This window comes from Oreochromis aureus, linkage group 9, assembly GCF_013358895.1.
Source record: "Oreochromis aureus strain Israel breed Guangdong linkage group 9, ZZ_aureus, whole genome shotgun sequence".
In the NCBI taxonomy this organism is placed as follows: Eukaryota; Metazoa; Chordata; class Actinopteri; order Cichliformes; family Cichlidae; genus Oreochromis; species Oreochromis aureus.
In genome coordinates, this window is record NC_052950.1 from 15,990,833 (window position 1) to 16,010,294 (window position 19,462).

Below are 19,462 nucleotides of genomic sequence, written 5' to 3' on the forward strand. Positions count from 1 at the left end.
TCCCTCGGCACGTCATGCTCCGCTCTTACTAATCAGGTCTCACCATAATGTTTCCTCACTGTCTCTCTCTCTCTCTGATCAATGACACTCTGCCCTCCTTTAAAAGCATGAAACCTCAGACAGAAAGCGTGAACTGCACAGCTAATCCACTCCACCAGCGTACTGCTAAATTACGCTACAAAGAATGGACAGGTGGGTGTGATGAAAGTAGAGCAGGTAAAGATTATATCAGGCCACACAGGGACAATCAAAGAACTGCAAACAAAGACCTGAACCTGCCTGATCAGTTCCACCTTTGATTCTGACCATTTTGGACTGAGCATCACAGAGCCACATTCAATCATCGCTTCACTAATGTGCTTTACAGTATTTCAAGGTGAAAGAACTGCTGACATTGCCATTTGCAGTCAGACTTTGAGATGGTTTAGAAAAAATAGGAAAAACACTTCAGGGAAGCTGTGCAGCATTCAGCAGGGAGGTCAGTTCTGGTTTTAATAAAAAAACAAGAAGAAAAAAATCAAGGCTATTTTGAATGAGTTAGACAAAGAGCTGCAGTAGCTTGTAATTAGGCTGAAAAGTGCACTTTGCCTGAGACAGCGAATGCATCATTGGCTGAACACTGTGCGGACGGCTGTTTTTATGACTATAGTTGGTTTCCTCTGGTCTGAATTCAGTGGATAAAGAGAGCATGTCAGCTCCTAAAAGTGATGCACTGGAAGGGGTTTGATATTCTTTCATAGAAAATGCATTACTAAAAGCCAAGTTGGAGCATTCACATACTCACATGTATCGGCACAGGAAGGTCCTGCAGAAACTCCCCAAATATAAAAAAGGCAAGAAGACCTCACTTCATACCCAGAGTAGCCTCTTGCAGCTATTGATTTTGATCCCATTCAGATATGCAAAGCACACCTGGCCATGAGTTCTGTCTAGCTCAGGCTTGCAGACCGCTCCTTGAAGTTGGGTCAGTCTGGGGTTGGATCATCTTCCCTCAATCTCCTCTAAAGGTTTTCACAACACGCGTGCATCTGTTTTTTCATTACACAGACAAGTTGAAGGTGGCGTCTGTGCCCTCGGGTCAAATAAAAATTCAGACAAAGATCATCATAACCGCATATCCTATTCAATCTTTCATGGTCCAAGGGAGTTTCACATAGGTGCATTATGCAAATGTAACATTTGTAAAGCAGTGATATTGAGTGGGTACTCTAAAACCAGCAGACATGCAGAGTTTAGTTCTCGTTATTTAAAGTTATTTTCATTCACAACAGAGAGAGGCACAACATAAAACACATTACTATTAATTTGAACATAAAGTTTGACACAGGAGGTGTCCTTCCTCCTTGTTTGCTTTAATTAAACTGCAAATTCTTCTTTGAAAGCAAATATTTAATCTGTGCTACTGCGATTTTAACTACTGCAAAGATCCGGGTGTTACATAATTTAAAATATTGTTGTGGGTTTTTTTTTAATAAAGCATTCAAAGAGATATCACTGTGCTATCATAGTGTCGGGTTTAGAAAGGAAGCATTCACTCTTCAGCTATTCTCTGTTCAGCTCGTGGCACGGCTGCCTTGAACTACCTTGTAGCAACAACACTTTATGACGAACGCTAGTGACTATTTGAGGAATTCATAGTCAGACTAATTGCAAGTCCTTGGGGTACGGTGTCACTGTGCCCCCAAAACACTGACAACACATAATAAGTTTCTTCTAATTGACCCAAATGAGCGACGTAACAAATAGCAATCACTTTGATAGTGTGTCATCACTTTCCTGTAAAAGAAATCTCAGATAGCATCAGGGATTCGAGGCTACAAAGAGTGAGGATACACATCCTGTCTGTCTGCCTGTCTTCTAGCCCAAAAAAGTGAGAATGCTACATCTGTCAGAACAAATAGCACATAAAACACACTTGTAAAGCTGGAAATTGCCACATATCATAAAAGCGGTATATCTTTAACCTTTTTTTTTTTTTTAAACCTGCAAAGACATAATTATCAAAAAACCCACCCTCTGTTTTGCTAGGAAGTGGATGGATGGGCTATAATCATTAAAGGAATGCATGTGTCAGCAGGTGTGCATGAGTGTGTGCAAGCGTAAACTTAAGGCTTGTGGTCGGCGTTTAATGAGTTTTGTGGGGGGGAAACTCCAAAGGGTTTCAGGATACGAGTAAGAAGCTGTAGTCTGTATTTGGGCCAGCCAGTATTAACTCGGAGCCGTTATTGCTGCAGGCTCCTCTACAACTTGATTAGGCAGGTATGAGGAAGGGACTTTGTGCGCTCTCGCTCGGCTGAAGTGAACGCGCACAAGGACGAGCCGACACACACACTCAAATTAATACACAAAGGGACACACACATGCAATCTTTGTCCGTCTTTTTACCCTCTTTCCCCACCACCCCTCGCGTTTAATACAAACACAGTCCTCCAAAAACTGCCACCTGGGAGCAAAAACAATATCATCTAATCAGCTGCAACAGCTACATCAACTTCCCTGACAGATGAAGAGACGCGTGAGCCCGCATGGCATGTGTCTATAGCGGTGACACGTCTAATTTAAGCTCACAGCTAAATATACAGTACAGCGCAACACTGCCCCTCTGAACTGTGCAGTTTCATGACGCCTTTGATGGCTCAACATCAAAGCTGAATATCATCGCTTTTAACTCTAATATATTAATTCACTTTCTATGTTTAGGTTTTGCCTCATATTGCTGCGGAGATGGGGGGAAAAAGTTAGCTTGCCCTCACAATGCATATTCATGCAGCATGAGCACACACACACAAACACACATTACAGCACCTAAAAACCACATAAGACATTAAGCTCCTGAGATTTTGGTCAGCTGGCCTAAATTTCCCTGAAATTATGGCATGTATTAATTTGGAAAAGACCTTCCTGTGTTATTATAAGAACAATTACAGGTTGTGCTCTTGGTTGATACCCCCTGACTGCTCTAAATCCCCAGCAGTCAGTCATACAAATAGTGGGAGTATCTAATGTGTGGTCTCGCCTGCTGTTGTCACACTGGCCCTGGGGTCCATATGAGCTTGATTGTAGGCCAAAAACAGATGTTTCTGTCTGTAAATGTGTGTGTGTGTGTGGGTGTGTGTGTGTGTGTGTATGGTCTCTTCACCAGCTTAAAGCCTGTTTGTGAAAAAGCAAAATGTGTACGTGTGTGACGGCACAGCTGTTTACCTGGGCCAAAAGTATTTATTACTGCCGAAGCGCTTCTTTGTCAGTGTGCACATGACCCACTTATCAGTTTATGCTTACTTGTGTGCTTTTTGAGGGTGTGAGTATGAGTTCACTTTACCAGTTTAAGTTTAAGGAGTCATTAGAGAGAGAGAGACCAAAAAAACCTACAACAGACAGTGCTAGCATCAGCTCGCGGTCTAATTTTAGCTCGTTAGCATCAAACAGCAACCACCTTGACTGAAAAATGAAGCAAAAACAGCAGTTTCCCAAATGGCTACTTAAGGCTGGCTCCAAAAACAAGTTAATCCCAAAAGACCCCTGTGATAACACGCCCAGCTTTACAGTCAACACAAACTTGTTTACAGTATACTAAAAAAAAGAGCTGCTGCTAGCTTTTTGTTTGTTTTTCACAACTCAGATCTTTAATTTTTACTAAGTTAGCATTATTAGGGGTTTAGCCACGTTAAGTGAAAGCTGCTTGGGGACCAGAGGTGGTATAAGATGAATGGAGCTACTGTGAAGCCACCGACTCGAGGTGAGGACTTTAGCCATCGCCATTTTGATGTTTTGAATCCTGATATGATGAGAGGAATAGAGGTGACTGTTAAATGTTCATTTGTTAATAGCTTACCAATCATGAATCATTAGCCATGAGCGTACCCCAGATAATCATCATTACTCAATCACAGTATGACCAAGATGTACAAAATGGACTAAATTAAGGACGAAATGAGCGACTGAGCCCATCAGCTCACGAGGAAAGCGTTTACAGAGGCAGCAGACCATAAGAAGTGGACGGGCAACCAGCTTTGATGGGGGGCATTGAGCTCCCTTTGCTATTCTAAAAAACCCAGTAGACTCACAGAGAAATGGAGCTACAGGTAGAAAGTCTAAATGTCTTAAATTACAGAGACAAACAGGACACAAACATTTGCAAGTGCAGAAGTGGATCAATGAACTCACCACCCACTGCAGTTGATTGTGAGTGCACAATACACTCAACACATTTTCATTGGTTTTGCAATGTTTTAGTAGAGTCATGCTTTAAAACTAGCTGCACAAGCTGATGAATGACCTCATTTTAGTTTAAAAGAGACATAAAGGGTGCTTCCCACTGTCTGACCTGCATCCTCAGTGTCCTCCTCAGTCATGCTGTTTACCATGATTGCTGCAGAAGCACTAAACTACTATGAACCGAATAATTAAACTGAGCTCACACTGCAATAACGTATCAGTGACATGGGTATTTTAGGTTTTACCAAACTGTATGAATTACTTAAACTTATAGTTAAAATGTATCATCAGAATTTAGCTGAGGGTGCAAAGTGTCTTTACCAGGTGGGCCTGGACCCCTGAGGCCCGTCCATAATGCAGGTAAACAGAGGTCAAGACAGAGAGCTGTTTTTCCACAGATTTCTACGGCATCTGAAACTATCACCATCTGTATTGTACCAGATTTAGCTGCTAGCTAACTTTCATCCATGGCCTTCATAAAAAGCGCCTCATCATTAGGCAAATTATACTAATGCAAATGCAATTTAATGCAATTAGACCAATTATTTCTAAACCACATAGACAGTAAACAAATCCCATATGTCCATTACATTCACACATAAATATCAAGTATATCTAAATAATAATTTAAAACTCTATCATAAAGAACCGAAAGAATTACAAACTGTTAGATGGTTAATGTTGATAGATCTGATCAGACTTCTGCACTGGCTTCATTTTATGGCATCAAAGCTCTGGACTGTCCATCTTTTATAATGTCCATAACACATGACACAGGCTGCTTTAGCTGCTAGCTGTATGATACTAACCACCTCAGCTAATTTGAAACGATGAACTGGACCTCTGAACTGTGTTTATGGCTTGTTGTGCAGTTAATTGTGCTAAAAGGCCTTCTGTGTTGGTCAATCTATTTATACGTCAACATTTCATTTCTAATGCATCTGTAGAGTCTGTGGATGCACTTTAAACACTGAGGTAGTTAGCATTAGCTAAAACTAAGATTGGGACGGCCAAAATGCCAAACTTAAAGCTTCAAAGCTCAACACTTTAACCACTTATCAAATGCAGGAGAAATGGTCTGGAAAATATGCTACATTCACACCTATGGCCAATTAGAATCAAATATTAACCTAATATACATGACTTTGGACTGTGGGAAGAAGACCGAGTACTGGGAGATGCAGCTACCTACTGCAGCATCATGCTGCCTGTCACAGTGTTCATATTTTTTAATTTATTGGCTATATTTTTTAGGCCGTAGTTAGTATTTACATGGATGTTCCTCTGTGCAAAAAATCATACTGACTCAAACCCTCAAGTATTAGAGTGTGTATGTGTTACAGATAAAAGAATATGATTGGGATTTAATTTGTTTGTAGATTAGCTGTTGAAGTGTGAGGATTTTCTGTTTTTGTTCTATTTTATATCAGTGGAATCAGAATGTCTTTGGGCTTGGGACTGATGGTTAGACTAAGAAATATGCCAGATCTCTTCAATCAAGAAATAACCAGCAGAAGTCTTAGCAGTAACAATAATCTCTTTTTGATGCCCCAGTCTTTTGTAAGTCATACAATAAAACAGCTTTATGTGCTGATAATTATGAAGCTGTGAAGAAATGTGCCTCTCTTGGCAATATAGAAGAAAATCCACACTCTCGTCTCTCAGGTGTGTGCGCGTGTTTCTTTTATACTTATGTGATTTGGGGCGAAACGTCTCCACCGGTAATCAGCAACATGCTAAGCAAATCATAACTTAAAGAAATCAGGAAAGGGAGCTCAATATCAACCTCGTGACAGTTTAAACAAACCTCTCTGTGTGTGAAATTGGATTTATCAGTGTAAACGGATTGGACAAATGACAAGGGGGACAATGATATTAAGCGTCTTAAAGAGGAATTTATTTTTTCTATGATCTGCGAGACGATCACTTGGGACAGTAATTTGCTGAAATACGCACCCAAACTGGTTATTAGAGCCACCAATCGGCTCACTTGAGACCAAGAGGCATGTTTCACAAAAGCAATTTGTGAGCACGATACACTCTGCCAGCCTCCTGTTTCACAAATAGCTGTCACACGCAGACAGCAGCTAAATTAGCAGGTTCAACGGCGCTTCAGTATGGTCTTTCGTCTGGTTCCCCAGCAAGCCTCGGCAATCTGCGGTCACCCACGGCGCTCTTCTCAGTGTAGGCTGGTAAAGATGCGATCACGTGATCACCTGACCACATTATTTCTGTTTTGCTAAACAAAAGCGACTTCAAAATGTAATTTGTGATATTTCAAGATCATTTGTTTACAAAGACACTGCTTCAGAGAGATGAGTTGTTGAATCCTGTAAAATGAATTTGCTCCTCAGTGTCGAGGCGGGTGGCATGTTATCAAAAAAGGCAGCAGTATTTCAAACAGATCTGCTTACTTTTTGTTGCTGTGATGTCTGCGATTTTATCGACTCAAAGTATAAATCTTGTGGTGGTGAAATATGAACAGGCAGCTCTTCTGATTTTCCGTCTTGTGTCAGTAAACTGAATTGTCCTACAGAATACCGTCACAGAAACCCAAAAGGGAATTATCACATGGTTACACTCAAACGTGTGGAGTCGATAGATGAAGTCAGAACGAATTTAGGTCCTAACTTTACTGCAAATCACTCTCCAGCGAGTGGATGCCTGCATCAGTTATATCTGCTGTGCCTGTTATTTTTGTTCAAGTGTGCAAATGTGCGCGAGTGCAAGTGTGTCTGCCGGTAATTTATCGGAGGCACTGAGCTATTCAACTGACTGAAAGGCTGAAACTCCACGAAGAAAATGGCCTTGAGCCTCACACTGACCCACTCTTCTACAGCGATAGGCGAAGGAGTCGAGAGGGAGATGGGGCGAGAAAGTCGTTGAGGGTCACTTGAGGTAGATTACTGGAGAGAGGCCGGTAATAATGAGACGCATATAAGAACAGAGGATGAAGGAGATGCAGGAGAGGATGAAGGGTAGAGGTTGGGTGAGATAAAATTGAGGGAGAGGGCAGGGATGGAGGAGGTTGGAGTAAAGAGAAGAAGGATGTTAGAGGTTAGGTGTGAACAAAAGGAGCAGTGAGCGAGGAGGAGAATGGAGGGGATTAAGAGAACATCGAGGTTCAGGTGGAAACAAAGAGGAGTTTAGGAGCACTTCAGAGCAAGGAAAGAAGGGCTGGAGGTGAAGTGTGGCTTTGCTGTGAGGAGTTCCTGGAATCTCCATAAATCAAACATACCGCATGCCATAAAACAAGAGTTTCTCGCATCTCTGCAGTCAGGAAAAGCGGCCCTGCGGAGGTAATTGAATCAGGACACAAAAACAACAGAGCAGACTCACGTTGAGGCGGTCGGGCGCAGCTGGGAAAGCAAGAGAGCCCCTTCTTTTAAAGCAAAGGGAAAGGAAAGACCAGGGGAAATAGTGGTATTTGGAGACCGAGGCGTCCAGAGAGCTGACTCTACGCGGCCTTTCACACGAGCCACGGCTCCAGGTGCAGCACAAAGCAGCTCTGTTTCACAGCCTGTTCCCCACCACCACCTCCTCTACACCTCGAGTCTCACCCATCCTTGTTTTTTATCGTTTTGTTTAATGTAAACTGCAATCATATGACTGCAATCAACCATCACGGTGTGAAATGACAACAGAGAGGGTGAAAATGGATTCAGATTTGTCCCCTGACAAAAAGGACGTGCATCTTAAAATAAACCAGTCTGCACAAAAATACCTGCGACAGAGTATCTGCTTATACAGGCTCCGAGCACGTTGCGGGAAGCTGCTGACTTTAAAGCGCTCTGTTTTGCAGCGTGCTTTTAACTGGGCTCGTCCAGTAAACTACCACTATTGTAAAGGGGAAATTGGCTGTAAAAATTTCCCCTCTGCTACCTCGGTGAAGACTCACTCTGGGAGCAGCATGTGAATAAACACAAACAACACTAGGTGTAAATGAGCCTAATGGGGGTGGGGGGGCCTGAATCGTATCTACAGCTGGCCCAGACTGTTAATGTCTGCACTTTTTCTATTAGACGGGACCCCCTGGCTGCCTCGTACAATTATGTTATTCTTCTGGGACCGTGAGTGTGGGTGTCTGCACTGTGAGACGGTGTCTGGAGGTGATAAAACAGCAGAAAGCACATAAATAATGACTTAATGATCCCCTCCACCCTAAGCTGTAATGATGACGATGGAGTTTTGCAACCCGGGGACGCTGGTGGAGGCGGGCGGGGTAATCCACATGTGGCCTCCAGGTGTGCTTAACTTCTACAATGTTACTTCTTAACCTCTAAACTCACCAAGGCTACACTCACTTTTACTTTGTTCCGTCTGCACCGTCCACACTGTCCACACCGCCGTGCATATGGCTAGAAATGTTAGGTTTTTCTCGTGTGCGCATGAAAGCTGTTTTCAGGAGAATGAAACCGCTGAATATTTATCTTCTTTTTAAGGAGAGGATGCCACAATATGTGTGTGTGTGTGTACACGATGGAAAGAAAAAAGGAAACAGGTAATTTTGAGTGACAGACTGGGAGGAATCAGACGCCGAATCAGACGTGCGGCTAAATTATAGTGTAGTCACTGAGGCAGAGATAAGAGTTTGCGTAATTGTCCAGGTACGTTCTGCTGCCAATGCTTTACAACAATGGCAGTAAATCATGTGACTATAAACTGTAATTAACATCCTTTTGCCTCCTTCCCGTTAATCATGCTCCACGACTAAATATTGATGTGTTTGAGACATTTTTGAATGTCGTGCTGAAGGTGTTTTTAATTATTTTGCCAACAACTAATTGGCTTTAGGGGCGTCTGGGAAGCTCAGGAGTTCAGCGAGAACTCTGAATGTCATCGATTTACACTGACAGTGGGGGGGGATGAGTAAGTAGCACTAAAGACTGAGAATCAAAGAAGAAATAACGTAAGCGTAATCTGCCAATTAGTATAATTGCTTCAGCTAAAACCGATGAACCCTGGATCCCAAAGAGGCTGAGAAATCGCACGTAGGATCGTGCACGCGTCCACGTATGTTTTAAAAACCAGGCCAAGAAGAAGCATGTATTTGGAAGGAGAAAGTGTTAATCAAAATATATAAGGAGTTAGCGCAGGTGTGCAACTGTGTTGACGACAGTGGCAGATTACATTAGGTGACCTGCCACAGCCACCATAGGGAATCATGGCAAACTCTAATTATTTTTAGTCTTTACTGTGATCACCATTAATTAACACAATTATTATCACAAATTTAGTAAACTTTTTTACAAAGTTCTTTTAAACAGAGGATTTCCTTGAACTTTAGTTCAGCCAGAGACACTTTCATCCAAAGGAGATTAGTATCCTATCTGCAGTTAATTATATTTAGAGGTATGGCTCTATTCTTGGACCCTCTGCCCTTCCACGTGCATACATGTACAGCCTGAAGCTGAGAGAAGCAAAAACAAGAATACAGAACAGAGTAGCCATCACGGACACAAGACATGGCTTTGATGGAGTTAGAGTCAACATAAAAAGGAAGGGCTGGGGTAAAGGTGGGTAGCAAAGTGGCCTGCAGAGGCAGCAGCAACTGCAGACAGGTTAAGAAGCACGCTGGGTTTAAAAGACAAGACAAATCAGGATAAGCATCCCTGTAAAATGGAATGACAGTTTTATATAGATTATCTTATTTTCCTGATTGCTGGAAGCCAAATATAATTCAGCAATAAATGAGAACAATAAAACGGCTCCAAATTCTGCTGTTATGTAATTAACACACAAACACTCCGAGTTAAAGTAGGAAGAAGGATTGTTGGCAACCCTCAGTGAGTTACTGAATCGTGACTGTGCTCCCTGACCTTCCCCCGTATCAGAGGAGGGTAAGCGAAAAAGATTTCTTCCCTCTGGGGATGAATATAGCAGTAACATTATGGTTTTCAGTGCAGGGTGAGAAGGAGGGTGGATATTGTAATGGGGCTGAGGAAAGGGAGGAAGAGATGTCTCATTTTCTCTAAAACAACCCAGAATGCTTTGTGGATCTCCAGATGCATATCTCAGGCTTTTTCTAACACAATCGGAGACATTAAAAAGAAAGAAATGGGCTTTATTCGCACAATTACCTCCTGAGTATCAGCTGCTTGATGGTGTCAAGCAACAGCTTCCTCTTCGCATTGTGCAATGCAACTCCTTTTTTTCGTGTGCTCTTCTAAAGTCAATAAAACGACGCCGACCCTGCTAGAAAGAGTGCCCTTTTGCCCTCTGCTGTTGCAGTGATGGGAGTACTTTTCTACCCAGAAAGCCCTTGGGGAACAGCGTGAAGCACAAAATAGATCAGGATGCTACGGGGCCCCTGGCTTCATAAGGGCAGAAGTCTATTTTTAATGACAAGAGGAGCACCGCAACACAGTGTGGCAGCAGGGCAAGTCCAGAGGAAATTTATCCTCTGCGTAGGAGTTCCCTCGCTCACTGCGCCTGTCTGAAGAGTTCTGAGGCTTAAATCAAAAACAACTGCGGAGGGTTTTACCTGCAACAGAAAATCTATTTTGTTGAGCTGATCTCAGCTCGTGCTCATTAAGGAAAACTTGGGCTTTTCGTTTTGTGCAAAAGTTGGGATTTTTTTGCATCGGTGCACATTTCCTCCATTTTTGCATGTATCTGTATTTGAAAGGGCAGCTGGGAAGGAGGGGTCAGATTTAGGGTCAGGCCGGGGTTGCGACCAAACCCATTCCTGAGAAAGTGAAATTGGAGCCTTTCCTCTTGAGCCACTGCATCCGGCTTGACCTCCAGAGTCCTGCATATATGCGCCTGAGCTGCATGTCAAATAAAGAGTAGTATTCCTATTTCTCATATTTGTACACAGAGATATTTTTGTTACTGCCTCTACTCTCTCTGCCTATTCTCAGGGAATTATTTGTTGATTTCACTTTTCCATCTGACAGCCTCTGTTTCTCTTCCTTAGTCGAATCTCAGCCTACACTGCGCGATGCTGCAGGGTTTAAAGCTCATCTCCTCCGTACCACAGAAAAACACACAATACACACCTTAAACTACGTGTACAATGCAATGTGTGTTTTAGGCGCTTTGGAGTTTCCTTGTATTTGAGTTTTCTCTTTTCTATGCAGGAACAAGGAGGGAGGGGAGGAAAAAAAACATCTCATCTCATCCTAAAGCATCTTTTAACAATCCTCTTCAGTCCCAATAGGGCAGCACGGCGGAAGCAGCACAGGCAGAGAGTCAGCACAACTCTTGAACGTAACTCACTTCTCTGGGGAACTGAGCAACACAATAGAGCCGGAGCAGAATAGAAACATTCTTTGGTTTCATGAACAGCATAATCAGATGACTGTATTACACTGTCTGTGGAAAAAAAAGGATACTGCTGGCAATACCTCTACAATTACTCATTGTCTTTTGGAGCAACTGATATCCTTATCGCTGAAGCCCAGTACCCGGCTCGACTTAATGTTCCACAACAAACTAGCCCGTGAAATCAAACTCTCACCTGTGTGCAACAGCAGTCAACTCCAAATGACCACATCGTCTTATACGCAGATAATAATAACAGCAATAGTAATGTTAAAAATCAAGCCAGCTCAACATGCTAAGAAGCTACAAAATAAGGTACCCGCTCCTGGCAGGCATCCACACAGCTTCCAGCTGAGGGCTCATTCTTCCTAATGGTTTATTCAAGTAAGAATGAAATGTTATTCAGAAGGAATAATAAGTGGTTTGTTACTCAGTGCTGGTGGTTTAGATCGGACCACACATCCTCTGTGTGGTTTCACCTTCAGAACTGAGAAGGCATTGTGCCTATGACCGGGTAGACTACACATTCGCACTGAAGCTCCACACAGACCGGTAAAGAGGGTGACTCATGAGAGTCTCATGTCTGAAGACTGTTTACGGGCAAAGGTTTGAAAACAATGGGTGCATGCGAAGGAGCTCTTTGTCACACGACTGTGTTTTCTTGCTTTTATGCAATGGTATTTTATTAAACATAATACATTTGTAAGTCCTTTGATGTTATATAAATTGTGGAATTGATAGACAACTGATTTTTTTTAAATATAAAAATGGATGTTGTTAACCTTTGTTGTTCACTTTTGCATGTTTAAGGGAGATATTAGCTTTTAATTCCATGAGTCCTTCAGTCAGGCTAAAAACAGCTGCATGAACCTCATGCAGTACTGAGATCATTCACATAAGAGTGTTTTAACCTATAGTTTGTTTACTATTTACTAAACTTTAAGGTTTTCCTCCTGATTTTTCTACACAGAGAAAAATCCAAGTATGAATGTTCAGTCTGCTCGTTGGCTAGATGTGTCTGGTACAGGAGCAACAAAAGTAAATACAGGAAGAAGGTGCCGTGTTCTTGATTATTGGAGAACACAGAGAATTTACCTGGATTTCACGGCTAGTTGCTGTCCCCTACAGACCATTGCACATTTCTAGTACCTTTCCACATCCCAGAATACAACGAATCCATGGCTACAAACTCAAATATACACCTGGTAGCTGGTTCGGATTGAGGTTTGCTCACGTTCACACCATAAACGAACGCCTCTTGAGTTAATTTGGCATCACACCAAAACCACCTCCTACGATGGGTCTTGGTCCATTGGTTGCTTTGGTCCACGATTATTTTGTTCACACCTGCATAAATGAACGCACCAAGGGGGAAAACGGACCAGAGTTCGAACTAAATGGATGAAACACTGCAAGTGTGAAAGAAGTTAAACAAGTTAAAATACCAATACAACAATTAAATTATAGTTCATCACATTAAAACTCTTCTATCAGTTATTACTACATATGATCCTATTATTATTGACCTTAATATTATTGACCGTAGGCGTGAATGTAAATCTAACTGGTTGTTTGTCACTCTGCGTTGGCCCTGTGATAAGCCCGCCTTTTACTATATGTCAGGTGGGACAGGCTCAAAACCCCCTTGTTATCCTGAATTAAATAAGCAGTAGAAAATGGACGGATCTAATTAAATGATTACCTTAGATAACCTTTAATAATGGATCAGTGTGGAAAAAGTGTTCTACCGTTGTGGTTGGTTTTTATGATGTTAAATATTTGGTCCACAGGTATTCAAAGTAAGAGCCAAAGGGTCATAAGAGTGATCTAAGTATAATCCTGAGATAATAAGCGGTGTGGGAAAGATTCTGGATTTGTTCTGGTTTGTGGCGTTTTCATCTTTTGGTGTAAAATTTTAGACGATAAATGCCAACGGTTCTTTGGGGGAACTGCCAACAATAAGAAGCCCAAATGCAGTGTAGTTTTTAAGCCAAGAAATCTTGGGAGCTATTTGTTTAATCTCTTATATTGAAGAGTATTTTTAAAGCTGATTATGGGTATTTGTATAAGATCTAAAAAAAAAATGTTTAAAAAACGTAGCTACAAAACAGCCGTTGAAGCATATTTCTAAAAGTAGAGTGGATTAGAAACTTGTAAAAGCATAAAAAAGGAGAAGCTATGTCAACTTATTCAGAATTAAAAACTTCTTAACTACTTTCCACAACCCGGGATGCAGATATTTGGCAAAAACTGCCAAATATCTGCTTTAAACTGAGGTCGCTGGGACGAGGAAATGAGCTTCTCTGATCTTTGTGGTAAAAACATTTGGATTTTTTTGTGATGAGACAGTAAAGGAATGCAGTTAGGACAGATCTGGAAGTGTAAAAGTAGAGATTTTGAGGATTTTGAAAAGTGACAGACATATAACCTTTATACCAATTTTCCCTTCCATTGCCTTACTCTTTTCTATCACCTGTCCTCTTCCTCTGCCTCCTGTCTTTCATCATCTTTCCTCCTCTTGATGTCTTAGCTCTCTTTTCTCTGTCTTGTTTGGTCCGGTCCTGTCCTGCCCCTCTTTCCCTCTCTGAGGACGTCTTGCACTGACAGCTGAATCCAGCAGACAGATGCATCCGGGAACAGACTAGACTGCTGCCTCTTGAGGGAACCCCCTCCTTGTACACTTAACAATTTCCCTCAGACCCGTTCACCCTGCCTGTCTGCTCATCTGCCTATCACCCTTTCTATCTCCATTTCTTCAGTTTTCTTTCCCTGCCCTTTATTTTTCCATTCAAACAGCAGGCACCTCCCCTCTTTGGCAGGCAAACTTAAGCTCTTATCTTTTCACCTATATCTGCGTTGTCGCCTCTCCTTTTCTCTCTTTATGTCTCTCCTCTAATCTCCCTCTGCATCTCTCTTCCATTCCCATTTTTTTCCCTGCGTGGCCAAACTACAAGAAGTGGGCCGCTTTATCTTTTTAGATGTTATCGCAAACTTTCATATGAGGTCGGATAAAAAAGAATACAGCACCCTCTGTAATTCCGTTTCCTCATTCATCTGCTGAGGGAAGCATCCTCTTGCAACTTGAATATTTTTTCTTCCTTTCCTTTTCTTGTCTTTTTTTTCGAGGATATTGCACTGATTAGCCCATCGTAATGATTTCAAAGTAGAGATAAATGTTTTCATTTGCTGAAGATTAAAGTATTTTCTGTATTTATATCCTCTCGCTGATCAAATTAGAGCCTCTCCGGCTGTTTGCAGCGCTGCGATAGATGAAGCTCCGATAGTACTAAACGCATCACATCAAAAGAGCTTCTTATCGTATAATGATATGCTCCATAAAGATAAGGAGCAACCATTTTCGTCCCACGAGGAGTTAAAAAAAAACAAAACTCAAACCCGCGACCGATTGCGAGCTACATAATCTCCTGTTTATTCGAAGGCATACGGTAAACACAAATAAAAGCGCAGAAATCACACACATGGGCCTGCTTTAGTAGTGGGTGGGCGCCTAATTTAGTTGTGACTATACATAGCAAAGAGTCTCAAAGTCTCGCAGGAGGCAGTCCAGTTTTGCTCTCATCTCAGAGGTACAAGCTGCAGCCTGAAAGAAGAAGCTCCTACAAAAGGGGAAATATACGAGCTGAGCGCCGCTATCAAATGATCCTCTCATTCATGCTTCAGAGTCATTCATCTTCCAGAGAAATACAGCAGGGTGACGGCCCGGAGAGGGAGAAAAGTGTGTATTTCCCCCTGTGTATGTCTGCATGTGTGTTTGGTGACAACTCATGACTCATTTCACCCTTCAAACGGCCCCGTGGCACTCAATCAGTCAATAAACAAAGACCAGCAAAGCTTCTCCTCCACTCTTTTTTTGCCCCAGCCTCCCTTTTAAAGAAAAAAAATCCTCTTTTCACCTCTTTTCCCCTGACTCATTACACCTCATCACACACTCTCTCCACGCTCCCGCCTTCTCATCCTACCCCCCACCTCTCAGCGACTCTCCTGGCTAGCTTCATACCGACGCAAGTGTAAATGGAAGACTACAATACACTCCGACACTTAAAGTTTACAATAGTCGCCTCTCCTGATGTCACAAAAAAGAGTGAAAGTTGGGAGCCCTTTCTGTTTAACCTTTCAAACATCCTCTCAGCTTGATCCTTAGTAGGGAGAAAGAGGCTTTGGGGATTATTCAATCATGACCCAAATAGTCCACTCTGTGTTTCGCCTGCGCTGGCATCGTGGTTAAAAGACAGATTCCTCCACTATCTGAGTGGGGTTGGAGGTTGTCGCGAAAGAGGGGGACGGAGCTAATGCAGTGTAGCTGTGCTGGCGAGTGACGGCTGGTTTAGTGGTGCTAATTCCTTCTGACGTGTGGACATGCGAAGGGATGTTTAACTCAAACCGCAGGCGTTCACTCTTGGATCCAAGCAGCAGAAGCAATAGCACATCCAGGATCACATATCGCTCGCTCGCGCCTCCCTGCCTCACTCTGAACTCAAATTATTTCCTACACCTGCCTTTGCGCTGCTTCTGCTATTTAGCATGCAGTGTGAAATTACCACAGCTTCCTCTGTCTGTTTTACAAGGATAGGTCCCATCAGAGAACTGGTGTGCTTGTGCATGTCTGTGTGTGTGTGTGTCTCTTTTTACACGTGCACTTTTTTATCAATTCATTTCCAGCTCTTTTGCATGTCAGTCTTAATTTTGCACCTGTACGTGCCTTGATTTTACTTTAGCTCACTTTACCCCAACTGCGCAGCACTGTAATATAATATTCCTCGCAGGAAAACAGACTCACAGCGTGAGTTTTGGAAAAAAATGGCGCCATGTTTGTTTTTTAAAAAGCGTCAAACCTTTCACGGGTGACCTTGACGGAAAGGGACCGGATCTCCGTGCGGCGCACAGAGACGTCGACTTTTGTGAGGATAAACAACAGATGCTTTGGGGTTGCATTATGCATCCCACTTCATAACTTCCTCGCGGTCTCTGTGGCAACTGTTAGGACACTTTGGCCTTTAAAGAACAGAAGTGGCGTGGCTGATAAACTTTCATTTTGCCAACATTTTCATTTCCTCTCAACAACCTTTCAAATCCCCGGTAGGAAACCTTGAGAGTAGCCATAGCAACATTGCACCATCTCGCTATATCACTGACAATGACAGAAGCGGAAAAAGAAAGAAAAGGAGAAAAAAATGCTTAGTTTCACCCTGGCAACTTTCTCTTTTGTGTCAGGATAGGTCAGAAATGGCACAAACGGGCGCTGAACTCCCCTCAAAATGAATTATAAAGTTAAACAATCATCCAACATGTGGGATGATTCTCTGGAGCTGCCACAGTCTTGAAATCAAAAGTGGCAGGAGGACCAAGGAGGAGGGATGAGATAATGGCAAAGTGGTTGTAATGTATAAATAGCCTGTGGTAGTTTGAGGACAAAGCACAGCGGGAATGAGCAGAAAACCACTTCAGCTATTGTTTGCGACTCCAAGTTTCCTTGCTTAGGAGCAATAAATCATCCATTTGGGGAGAATTAGTCAAATCTGGCCTTCCATGCAGTTCTCACCCAATAAACTCACATCTTTTGTGAGGCTGCGTGTACAGAGACAAACTATAACAAAACCCCATCTTGCTGGTGTCACACAAATAAGTAACCAATGGGGCCTTAGAGAGGCCAGAGGCTAATGGCTGTTTAGTTTGCACGTGCAAGACAATGCCTTTCGCTTTCCCTCCCAACGGAGCTCGACCCCCGAGGGGATGTTGAATCACAAAGGTCGACAACAATGGGGCTTGTCATTCAATCAGTTTCCACGGTGACCACACAGTCTCACCGTGCTCCGACACCGCCAGATTCATCGCAGAACATCTTCAGGCTGGGACTAATTGCTGTGTTTCTGCTGGGGTTCTGTGTCAGCGCTCAGGCAAACTCCCCACGCAACACAAATATCAATCACGGCTAATCATATGCTGCTCCTCACAGCGCGCTGGAATGTGGAGCAAGTTTACATACAGTGGGCTCATGTGAGCCTGCTGCTCGTCTCTCTGTCAGCGCAGGAGTTGGTGGTGGAGTTTTTTTGCACGCCACAAATACTGCTTATTACAGTTTCCCCTGAAAACGATCATTAGCAAACGCAGTTTATCCTGTTTTGTCCAAGCAACCGTCCAAAACTCAAAGATAACAAATGCACTTTTATCAGAGACCAAGAAAACGCAGCAAATGTTCACATCTGAGAAGCTAGAACCACTAATCTGGATTAAAAGTTACTTAAAGGATTTATTAAGCTTCAAAGTAAATGGCAGTTTCCTCAATTAATTGTTTACTTTTTCTCTCTTTAAACTGATGACTGCAGCTCTGAGCCATTTTTTCTTTTTTTCCTCTCTCCATTCAAATTTCTCAAGCATTTCACCAATTTTGTCCAAAAAAACCTCCTAGCACTTATTTCCTCTTTTATTTCCCCTTTTTCTTTTTGAAAGGGACTTTAGCTTCCAGCGTCTAATAAAAGGCCTGAATAATTCTTCCACCTGGATGATGGTCACTTATTTCCACTGGTGTGATGGCACAGATGAGTCCCAGCATCCTTAAGGTCAATACTTAAGAGACATCCCAACAAACTTGCAGAACCGATAAAAACAGCGAGTCTGAATGGAGAAAAGAGTTTGGCGTGGGTTGGACATTCTGGACACGACATGTGAGAAAAATGTGCACCATTTTGTAAAAGGTGTTTGCTTCAGGCCAGGAAAAACATTGGGGAAAAGCAACTTAGTTAACAATTATAATGTACACTCATCAGCATAGTCACAGTTGGAGATTAGCAGCCCTCTAAACGTGCTGCAAGGACAGGCTCGTGAGGAGCATTGAGGTAGCAGCAGAACCACATACATTAACTCCTCACAGCAGAAATCTTTCCATCTCTTCTTTTCCCCCTTCACAGCAGATCCCTCAGTATATTTAACTTGTCCTTTCTCATTTTTTTAACCAACTCACTCATGATGAAAGCTATGTCAGTTTGGCTTTTGTGGAAGAGTTCTGCTTGCTTGATTTTTTTTTTCAGCATAAGAAAAGTTCAAATGAAGGTTTTATTCCAATAGTAAAACAACTTCTCTCTCTCTTTTTTGATAGTTTTACAAAATCCTGGGTAAAAAAAAAAAGCCTTCAAGGACAGCTCTGGCTGTGCAATGTGTGAGTGAGCAGAATTAAATTTGAGGTGCAAGGCTGAAAAGTTTGAATACCTCAACAAAGAGATCAGCAGAATGAAATAAACTTGGCACATCTTGTTATTGTGATTAAATAAAAATTACTAGCATTAAACCGCGGAAAATCAGTGTCTCTCAAAGGGCACTCATTCATTCTTGTGGAATCAAAACGGTGAGAAAGAAAAATTCAACAAAAGCTGCAGAGATTGAAATCTTTACTCTATCAAAGCAGGAGCCAAACATTACATAAAAAAGCAAGGACGTTTATTATAAGAAAAAAATAATAATAATAAGTGGAATAAATCCTTGAATAACATCAGATTTTGTTTTAATGGATAACTAAAGAAGATGTGGATGCGAAAATTCAACAACTTGTCACCTGTGAAGCCACTGATGTTTTCAGGATTGGTGCACTGCCATTTGCTATACTGTTGGGCCCTTTTTTCCCCTTATTTGTTTTCTTTTTAAAAATTGTGACACAACACATATTTTCCAAGCATCTCCCAAAATAAGTCGGAAGGAGTGAATGAAGCAGAGGCTTAGCTATTAGATCGGTCGTGATATGAAACCCTAATCAGCTGTAATGAGATATTAGAAAGAGGAAAGCGAAAAGCCAGACACTGCTGCGAATGTGTGAGATGTAAAGATCTGATGAAAGCTGCGAGGTACCTGCTGATGGCCGCACTCTGCCAGCACCACCAAGCGGCGAGTCGTCGCAGAGCACAATGCAAAACTTCTAAAACTGATTATTTACCCCATTGTGGAGAAGTGCAGGCATGTGCCCCAAGGCATG

At 42.3% G+C, this 19,462-nt stretch overlaps 1 protein-coding gene across 5 annotated transcripts in view; it reads right to left on the reverse strand.

Annotated features, from left to right (window-relative positions):
• The window catches only part of sema5a (sema domain, seven thrombospondin repeats (type 1 and type 1-like), transmembrane domain (TM) and short cytoplasmic domain, (semaphorin) 5A), a 140,033-nt gene that overhangs the window by 119,830 nt on the left and 741 nt on the right, over nt 1-19,462 (reverse strand). The window contains exon 1 of one of the 5 annotated variants that reach the window (XM_039617767.1): nt 7,555-7,575. The exons of 3 other annotated variants lie outside the window; for them this stretch is intronic. The gene's annotated coding sequence lies outside the window, so the exon portion shown is untranslated. Of the gene's footprint in view, nt 1-4,876; nt 4,901-7,554; nt 7,576-19,462 lie in introns of those variants that run through there. One more of the 5 variants, XM_039617766.1, reaches the window with a different exon arrangement.